The following is a 9,879-nucleotide window of genomic DNA, read 5'->3' on the forward strand; positions in this document are numbered from 1 at the left end:
TCAGTATTCAGTTACAGTTCTGCACTAAGAGCTCCTGCACTTTATCTCTTTAAATTTAGTACTTCACACTGTAAGTGCATTGCCCTTTGAACAATTATAATTTATATTAATAGAAGCACATTTTCCAGTGAATATTTAGCTATTTTATAAATCTGTAGATTATATGCACCTCTCCTACCAAGCAACAATGGCTGAAGGAAAGAGTCTGATCAGTCCAAGGTTTCTCTTCCTGAAGAAAAGACAAATATGATTCATGTCATATCTGGAGCTAAGTTACTTTTTAAAGCTGGAATGATTTAAAATAAGATCTTCTTGATCACATTTTTAAGTTTGTTGCCTTGCACATGTAGAAGCATTCAGCTACACTTTAGAATCTACAACCACATATTATCACAAACGGGAAAAGAAAAAATACGATGAACAGGAAAACAGGGAAATGAGAGACTCCACTTATTAGTGTTTTCAGGATAGTCAGTTCCACAGTTTCAAATTATAATTACCAGACTTACCAAACCCCAGAAATGCAGCAGCATTATTGCAATTCCTTAGAAACTTAAGTCAGGCCACAACACAGATAACACAGCATGCTTAAAATTCACAGCTTAGAGTCCTCCTAACTGTAGGATCCAATTATCATTCTGTTAAAAAAAAAGAAAAAGGAATGAGGAGCAGGGCTTGCAGTATTCTGTTAAATCACAGCCAGGGTAACAGAAGGAAATGAGAAAACAAGAGCCTCCTATACAGCAACCCATTGTCTGTGTTTCTCCATTAAACACAAAAGATGCAAATCAACACAGCGCAGAAAAGTGATCCTACCCAGCAAGAGACAGGGCTACTGAAAACAAAGATGATCCTGTCCTGTTCCTGTTAAAAGTCAGGCCACAATGAAGCAAAGAATTCTGCGGTCTGTAGGAACAGAAATGATGTGCAAGAATTATCCTTGTATCAATAATCTAACAGAGAGATTGTTAAATGAAAGGTTATTCCACCTCTCCCATTTTCATGTTAAAAGCAAGCAAATAGAACAAATTTCAGAATGTGACTCTGTGCCTGGTGTGGCCTGCGTACACTGACAGAAGAGCATCCTTGAACTTTTCAGCCAAGGACTGCAAATGGCTGAATGTGAAATAAGTGCCTGAACTGCTCTAGCTGCTGCACACTGACTGTGCACAAAAGCAAAATCTGAGACACTCTAAAAATATAGATTACAATCAAGGAAGAGCCTGGTGATTTTAGGCACTCCTGGGTTAGGCAGCAGCTGCATGAGCTGTTGATCTCATTTTTTGACTTAGGAACCTGAATTCTCCATAAACCTTGCCTTAGGTATTTAAGTCCCTTATTGGATCAAGCTGATAAACTCTCTCTCTGTCTTTACCTAAGTATTTCAGATCCTATTATGTTTTGCCTCCCTTTTTATTTTTAATGAGATCTTTATCTTTCTAACATGTAGTTAACTATTTATCCAATGTTTGGTCATTTTGTCTCATACTAATGCATACATAATTACCGTGTAACTAAATGCCACACTATTGGGCTGGTTTCTTTCAAAAGTACTGAGAATTGATAGCTCAAATTTTCTCAAAGGGAATTAAGATCCCTTGGAAAATTCACACTGCAGTGTTGCACAGTAATGCTAGAGATAGTGGTAGCAGTCTAGCTTTGTTCAGCTCAAATTAGCTTTTGAGACCAAGCTGCAAATGCAGCTTTGTGGCCACTCATAACTAAAAATTATTCAAAGCCAACTTCTGTCTACCACTGTGTTGCACAAACAAGGGTTAGTGTTTGTTTAACTGCAGTGATGCTGAGCATTTTTCCATTAAAATATCTCTCTGCTGGAACTATCTCACTAAAGCCCCAAAAGTCTACTAAGCAACACAGAACAAACTGAAACAAAACAAAACCAAGTTGGTTTTGAGCATTATTTCTTAGCCAGGGCTGAAATGACTCAAACATCAAGCATCAATTTTAATGACTTTTAACTACTTTAGGAAAAAATAAATACCATAAAGCTGAGGCAAAATATTTTTATTCATGGATGAAAAAGTAAAAAAGTTTTTCTAAACAGATCTGCTTTTAGAAGTTGGAAATTACAGTAGATTCTCAAGAAAAACTTGATTTTCTCTAATATGTCTATATCATTACTAATTTTGCATATCATGTTTTTATGTGAGGAGGCTTGGAAGCCAGAACTGCAAGGTCCTGGTTGCTGATTCAGTAGGAAATTGGAAGTTTTTTAACTGCAGCTACAGACACATGGCAGAAGGCTTTTGCTATGGAGCCAGGAGCTGACCTTTGACAAGAAATGGATTTCCCAAAATCAGTTTCCTCTGTTCCACAACAGGGATTTTACCAGATCAGAGGCATGTGGGACTAGTCCCATGGTACAGCTATTCTGGAAATATAGAGAAACCTCCAGTGCTGTCTTCATGCATATTTGGAAAATGCTTCTCATAAAAACTTATCCATGTTTTGTCAAATTATCTGAATAAAAACTCTTCTACAAAGCATTGCCTTCCTGCTGGATGGGTAATTTTTCTTTTTCTTTTAATTTGAGAAAATGTTTCACTGGAAAATTTCAACTAACAGTAATAGAAACGGCAAATCCATTTCACATAAGCTACCTTGGTCACCAACTGGCATGGTAAATAAGTAACAATTTATAATGTGAAGCACTCTGAAACTGTTCCCCAGTAGTTAACACATGGAAGGCATGACTATGTATAAACTGTTTGCAGGTTCTTATGTTGCACACTTTCCTTCTGAAACAATTACAAAAAAAAGTTATTAGAGAGATGTCAAATGTCTCAGAAAAGTATTTGACATGGCCATTTTCACAGGGCTGTTTATACTGGAGTTTTGCCAGTTTCTTGTGTATGGATTAAAAAAAAATAATTAAATGGTATTTAACAAAAATTTTATCAGTAGTAATAAGCTCATTTCCCATAAGAGGATCCAACCTCAGCTCAACTGGTCTTTTCCCACAAAGAGCAATCACCAAAGGTATAAAAGCATGGCCTGTTCTGTCCTTCACTGAATCCACCTGAAGTGGAACATGCCCAATTCAGCTAAAGCAGTGAGAATGGCAGAACAGCCATTTAGGAGTGAAAAGCAAAAGGGAATGCTTTAAATAGTCACGATCCCTGCGAAGTTCCCAGTGACATGCATGGTTTGCAGAGGCAGGGCAGCAGCCATGAGCACTTCCTCTCTGGAGTGCTTCTAGAGAAAGCTCAAGGTGGCTAAACTTGGATTTTGCTGCTTTCTCTCCCCACCCAATTTTGGCAACCATGGAAGTAGTGGCTAACATGCCTCTCTATGGCTCCACGAGGTGGGTATGGATATTTTACTGCACTGACAGCAGCTGCTTTCTCTGTCGGTCCTGCCAGTGTGCTGGGTATCCTAACCTGAGCAGAGGGCTAGGATGCCTTATTCCTGCTGTCTTTCGAAGGAAGAGGTTGTTCCCTCTCCTTCCCTCACACTTCTCCAGTCTTCTTCCCTAAGTGAGTTTGTATCTTTTCCAAGGGGGATATTTCAATTGTGGTCCTTTTGAGTTTGCAACCATTCCTTCATTGCCCTGCTGAGATGAGAGACACTGAAACATTCACTGTGTAACAATGACTGAGACTAAGGGGTGGACTTGATAGTTGAAAAGTTTAGATAGCAATTTGTCAATTATTCTTCTGTTTACTAACTTGTTTCCTACTGATTAACTGTTTTCTGTTCTTCAGACTGAACCCAGTCCCTTGCTATAACAGCTTAGCGTGCCAGGTAATCCCTGTCCTGGCATTAACAAGCACTGTTTGACAGCCTGTAAATCCTCCCACTGTTTCTCAGAAACCATCCCATAATGTCACTTCAGATTCTAAGAAGTATTCTCCTAACCTGAATTTCTTTTAGTAATTTAATTCCTAATTTTTCTTATGTGTCACTTGCTATTTGTTCTCATAAATCACTTACATAGGGCAATCATGTCTCCTCTCCATCCTCATTTTGGCAAGACAGTGGGGGAAGCAAGCATTTCTCCAATTATTGTTGTATGGTAAATCTGTTCCAAATTATCCTTTTCTTGTTTCAGTTAGTTATACTTCCTCTTTTTTTACAAATAACCTGACCAGAACTCTCTATTGTGTGACTCTGCTCACCAGAGTCACGTATAGCACAATGAGTAATTCCTTATCTCAACAGGAAAAAAAAAGTCCAGGTTTATATCAGTTTGTTTTATTTTTATAACTTCCTGTTCTTTCTCACCTTTTATCACTTCCCATTAATAAACTCTCAGTATCTAGCAATATTTTTTCTTAATAGATGTACATGGTTTGACACTTGCATGACTACAATTCTTCCATTCCTACTATCCCAGTAGTCACGCAGGTTGGTTTCTTTCTGTCTGACATTTTTCTCCTCAGTTTATTGACATCACTTTCTTACTTGCTGCCAAACCAAAAGATCAATTTCCTGTCTTTTTGTGCCAGGGTCACTGATGAAAATATCAACTAAAATTAGTACTAAAGCTGATCCTCAGAAAATGCATTTGAAGTGCGTTCCAGACAGGAAGCTCTTCCTATCTCATGATCCATTTCCATAGGCTTTTAACAGGATCTTTTGGACCTGCCAACTATTTAGCAATTCCACCTTACTCTGTTTTAGTCAAAATTTTCCATGTGGCTCATTATATCATCTGCTTTACTCGAGTCCTAAGAGATGAGAGCCTGAGCACTGACTGTCTGCAGAATATAATTTCCATTACAAGAACAAAAGCAGACCTAGTTAGGTTGACTTCAGTCTACGTTAAGTAAATTCAAGGGTTATATGTTATGGTGTTTATGTTAGCTTCATGTCTCTCATTAGTTTTTCACTCAAAAATGTGTTCTACATCCCCAATGTACTACTGAGGTAGCTTCATAGTCTATACTTGGTGAATGCCTTTTTCTTTGTTCTTGTAAGCAATACTGTGCTTGCTGATCTTCAGCCAGTGTCCCAGATTTTCTTCCCAGATCATCTGACGGTCATGGCTGTCAGTTCTGTCACATTTGGAAACTTAGCTCAGCCTCCCCTAGATGAGACTTTATCTCTTTAGTTAAAATCTGCTCTAAACTTTCTTTCCTTTTATACACTCTAACCTTTGTCATTTGTATTTTTAAGACAAGTATTGCTGCCATCACCATCATCATGAAAGTGAAAGAAATCTCATACAGACAAATCTCAGAAGTGTCATTGGATCTACTGAAGACAAGAAGTCTCTGGTTAAGACATAAAACAGTTGTTTTTGGAGGTGAAAAGAGACTTGTCAGCACCACAGACAAACTAGCATTCCAGTAACTGGGAAAGAGGAAGGGGGATCAGCATCTCCTGGGCTCTGGGTGTCACTGCCCCATATGCAAAATCACCCAGCAGGCGTGAGCTCCTCAGGGCTCTCTTGACAATGTGCGCAGACACCTCCAAAACTGTAGTTGAACCAAAAATGAGGACATAAAACCAGAGAATCATTTAGGGTGGAAAAGACTTTTGAGATCAAGTCCAGCTGTTAACCCAGCACTGCTAAGGCTACCACTAAACCACATTCCTAACTGGCTCATCTACTTGTGGTTTAGACCCCTCCATAGATGGTGAGTCCACCACAGCTTGGGGCAGCCTGTTCCAATGCTTGACCACCCTTCCAGTAAGGAAAGTTTTCCCTACAGCCAATTTATACCTCCCTTTGGGCAACTTGAGGCCATCTTCTCATTGTATTGCTGGTTTCTTGGAGAAGAGACTGACCCCTACCCCCAGAGCATTGATCAAAACATGAAACCAAACTTGTCCCAGTACTGAGCCCTGGGGAGCCCCACTAGGGACTGGCTGCCAGGTGGATGTCACTCTGTTCACCTCCACTCTCTGGGCCTGGCCATGCAGAAAGCTTTTCAGCCAGGAACACAGTGCACCTGTCCAAGCCATGAGCAGGCAGTTTCTCCAGGAGAAGCCTGTGGGAAACAGTGTGAAAGGCTTAACTAAAGTCTAGGCAGACCACATCCACAGTCTTTTCCTTTATCCATTGGCAATTGCCATACATAAGGCTATGAAGCAGAATTCAGATTTCATGCTGAACTGAAGGGAAATCCCAACAAGCATTTGACTGTTTGTTAATTAGCAGTTTATTTAGACAGCTAAAACCTGGTTTTGTGCAGCAGAAGTCACTGCATTTAACACATTTCATAAAAATGCTAGAATTCTTGCCTTTGCCAAAAGAAAGAATCTAAAATAAATCTTGTTCATTTAAAATTCTTTTCTTTTTGGAAGGACTACTCTCTAGTACCCTCAGCTACTTGTAGGATTTATGTTTCAGCCCTTCACCAGCTCTATTGTCCTACTCTGGTCTTGTGCCAGCACCTCAATGTCCCTCTTGTAGGGAGGGGCTCAAAACTGGACACAGCACTCGAGCTGTGGCAGCAGTGCCAGGTACAGGGGGACAATCCCTGCCCTGGTCCTCCTGGCCACAGTACTCCTGACAGTCCAGCCCTCTTCAGCTCATCATAACTTAACTTTTGAGGTCAAGCTGCAAATGCAGCTTCTTGACCACTCCTAACTTGAAAAAAAAAAAAAAAAAAACACCAACTTTTGCCCACCATTGCGTTGCACAAACAAGGATTAGTGTCTGTTTTACTGCACTGATGCTGAGGATTTTTCCATTTAAAAATCTCTCTGCCAGAACTATCTCACTAGAGCCACAAAATTCTACTTAACAACAATGAAAACCGAAAACAAATCATAGTTAGTTCTGAACATTATTTCTTAACCAAGGCTGAAGGAACTCATTATCAGGTAAGGTCTTCAAAAGCCAATCAAGAATTTTCAATATGGCTTGATATTTCCTTTTTTGTTGGGTTTTTTTTCCCCTAGAAGAAATGATACTTAAGTGTTTCTTGGAAGAACAAATCGTTTTCATGAATATTATGGTTTTCTTAAGTATGACTCTTATTTGCCCAATCTAATCTTTCTCCAATTATTTATTTTGCCTTTGCTACTCATATCTTTACAAAAAATTACAATAGCTGGGTAACTAGCATCTACCTTCAAAGAAAAAGAGGAGAAACAGCCAGAAAGCCATTATTTCTTTTAGAATACAACCACATCCTTTGGATCAACTACTTTTTTGTGGGGTATTTGCCTAGAGCCTGTAAAAATGGGGCTTGGCTACAGATTTCCAGCACGTAGGTATTAACTTTTGAGTCCATTTCCTGTTCCCTAAACTGGGTTGGTCTTGCTTTACTTTGTTTATGCTGCTGTTGATTTCTGAAGACCTTCAATCAGAATCATTGTGCCTAATTTACCTAAAGTAGGGTCAAATACAACTTAAACCACTGTTTTATTGTCATCTCATGTCTAATTGGGTTGCACACATTATTCATACAGGAATTGCTTGGAAAAACACCCAACCAAAATACATTAAAAGCATAAGAAAGGAATTACTTCCACCCCACTGTACTGAAGGCACAGTGCTTTGCAGGCACCTTTCTGAATCAGAACCACCAACTTCCAACACCAGCAGTACAATGCTGCTCTACAGCAGGAAGGGAAAGGACAGTCCCTGAAATCTTTCTTAGAATGACCCACATGAGCTGTGCCATGGCAAGGCTTTGTTGTTTTAAAATATCATTTCTCTGACCCTACAAGCTGGGGGGAAGGATTTTTGAGTGTGCTATTTTAATGGAGTGGTGGTGGAGCTGCATGTTATCTAATCTTGAAAATGTCTTTTCTTCCTCTCTTACATAACTATCACATCCTGATGGTAACACAGTGAAAAACTTGAAATTTGAGGGTTGTTTTCTTGCTTAGTTAAATATGCCAAAGGTGGAATAATACACCAAAACCAAAGCTCAAAGAATCAACTGTAGTTCAAAGATATAAGACTGTCAGCACTGGGTAATATCACAGTCTAACTGGGCCCAGCATCATTTCCAGCAGGGATAAAAAGTAATGCCCAGAGACTAAGGAGGAGGTGAATATATTCTCTAGCTTCCTTGTAAATAATCTCCCAGATACCAGATATTTCTACAACAGGTGAGAGCAATAAAAAATGTCAGGCTCCCAACCCATCTATTCACCCACCCTACTTCAAATCCCTTGTTTCACTGTTTCAGTTTTGAAGAGAAAGATGATAGGAAAAACCTCAATTCTTCTGCTCCAAGATGCTAATGCCAGTAAAGACATGAGTATTTTCTGCCTTTACACTGGAAATTATGTAAAATAGCTGATTGCATTGATTGCATTCATCATTGCTTGAATCACTATTGTATGAACTTTTATAGGAATCATTGGAAGTGGCAGTGGTGGAAACATGTTTTCATTTACACTCTTTTAAATTGTTCCATCAGAGGACAGCCTTACTATCCCAATTCCAATCCCACAAGCCCTTGGGGTTTGTCCTATTTTTTTTTTTTTTTGTATTTCCATGAGTAATCTAATCTGAAATGCAAAATAAACTACTGTTTAACAGTACTTCTTTCAGAGTTTTACTTTTGTCCAAATTGGCCAAGTCAAATACTTTGTGAGGGACAACTCACGCTTGACACATCAACACCAGAATGCGTAATCCATTAAAACCATTCATAATAACGCAAAGCAATTCACAACTTCCCACCACAACTCAAGTTCACACTGCAGCTATCTATTTTACTTTGATCCTTAGACTGTAACTTCCTAACTCACTCAGTTTTTTAATTTATTACTGTAAGATACCATCTTTGCTATCCATGTTTAAAGTACACCCATGGTCCCCTCATGCTTCAACTACTATAACATCTTTTTTCTTTGACTTTAGGAACTTGAAAACCACTGGATGAAGCTTAGAATACTTGAGGTCAGATAAAACACCTGGATGGAAATGCAGATGTGTCTGGTTATTTCCAATCATGCCATCTTTGCCTACAGCTTTCTTAACAACCTTTAGCATCATCTTCCAGCCTGCCATACACGGAATACGGCTGAAGATAAATATAGTTTGCTCCCGTTGTAAGGCCATATATTAATTTTCCTGATGTGCAAGCTTTGCTTGGAAGGTTTTAAAAGTACTGCTATATTTATCTGAAACGTCTGGATTTATGACAGCCATCTAACGTCAAAAAAAAAAGGCACAGTAATAATTATAAATACATAACACTTATGCAAGAGGCTTGAAGCTTTCATTGGAGGCTGCCCTACAACTGGGCAGCGGGAGCACTTCCCCGCTGTGGGTACTTTAGGCGCAGCAGCTCAGGTGTGTCCGCAGAGCCGCGGCTGTGGCACACCGCGGGGAGCAGCGGGCGCGTCCGGCCCGTCCTGCGAGCGCGGGCAACGCTCGGCGACACAGGGGGAAACAAACCCTAAGGACAAAGAGCTTTTCCTTAACCTTGTAACTTTTATCTTATCGTGTCCTCCATTAAAAGACTAACAAAGAAGGGAGAGGGGCCAGCCCGAGCGGCCCAAGACGAGTGCGAGTGGCAGCCGCGGAGAGGGCGGCGGGCACCTGCCGGTGATGGCGCCGGGACCACGGCAGCTACTGACCCCAGTTCCCCGCTGCAAGCCCTCTCCCCGCCCCGGCGGCTCCGTCCCTCTATCCCTGCCTCCCCCTCAGCCCTGCTAACGCCCGACCCTCACCACGGCAGCCGCTCCTAGGAGTGAACCCGTAGGGCTGTCCCTCTCGCCCCGCCAGCCACCCGCGGCCCGGCCGGGGCGCGCCCCCCTCCCCGGTGCCGGGCGGGCCGCGGGGGTTCCGGGGCGCCGCCGCCCCTGGGCTCGGGCGTTCCCGGACGGGCCCGCCCCGTCCCCCCCACGTGACCCCGCGCCGTTGGCGGCGCGCGCGTGGAGCGGTGTTTTGTAACCTCCCCCCGCCTCCTCCCGCCCCCCGCCCGCGCCCAGCCCGGAGCC

The 9,879-nt window shown here is 41.4% G+C and overlaps 1 protein-coding gene across 1 annotated transcript in view; it reads right to left on the reverse strand.

Annotated features, from left to right (window-relative positions):
• Positions 1-9,665, reverse strand: part of TRMT9B (tRNA methyltransferase 9B (putative)) — a 109,993-nt gene extending 100,328 nt beyond the window's left edge. The window contains exons 1-2 of the mRNA XM_058803788.1: positions 9,610-9,665; positions 510-638 (exon numbers count right to left, since the gene is read on the reverse strand). The gene's annotated coding sequence lies outside the window, so the exon portion shown is untranslated. The remainder of the gene's footprint in view (positions 1-509; positions 639-9,609) is intronic.
• Positions 9,666-9,879: the final 214 nt, after the last annotated feature.

Source organism: Ammospiza caudacuta, chromosome 4 (genome assembly GCF_027887145.1).
Source record: "Ammospiza caudacuta isolate bAmmCau1 chromosome 4, bAmmCau1.pri, whole genome shotgun sequence".
NCBI classification, from domain to species: domain Eukaryota; kingdom Metazoa; phylum Chordata; class Aves; order Passeriformes; family Passerellidae; genus Ammospiza; species Ammospiza caudacuta.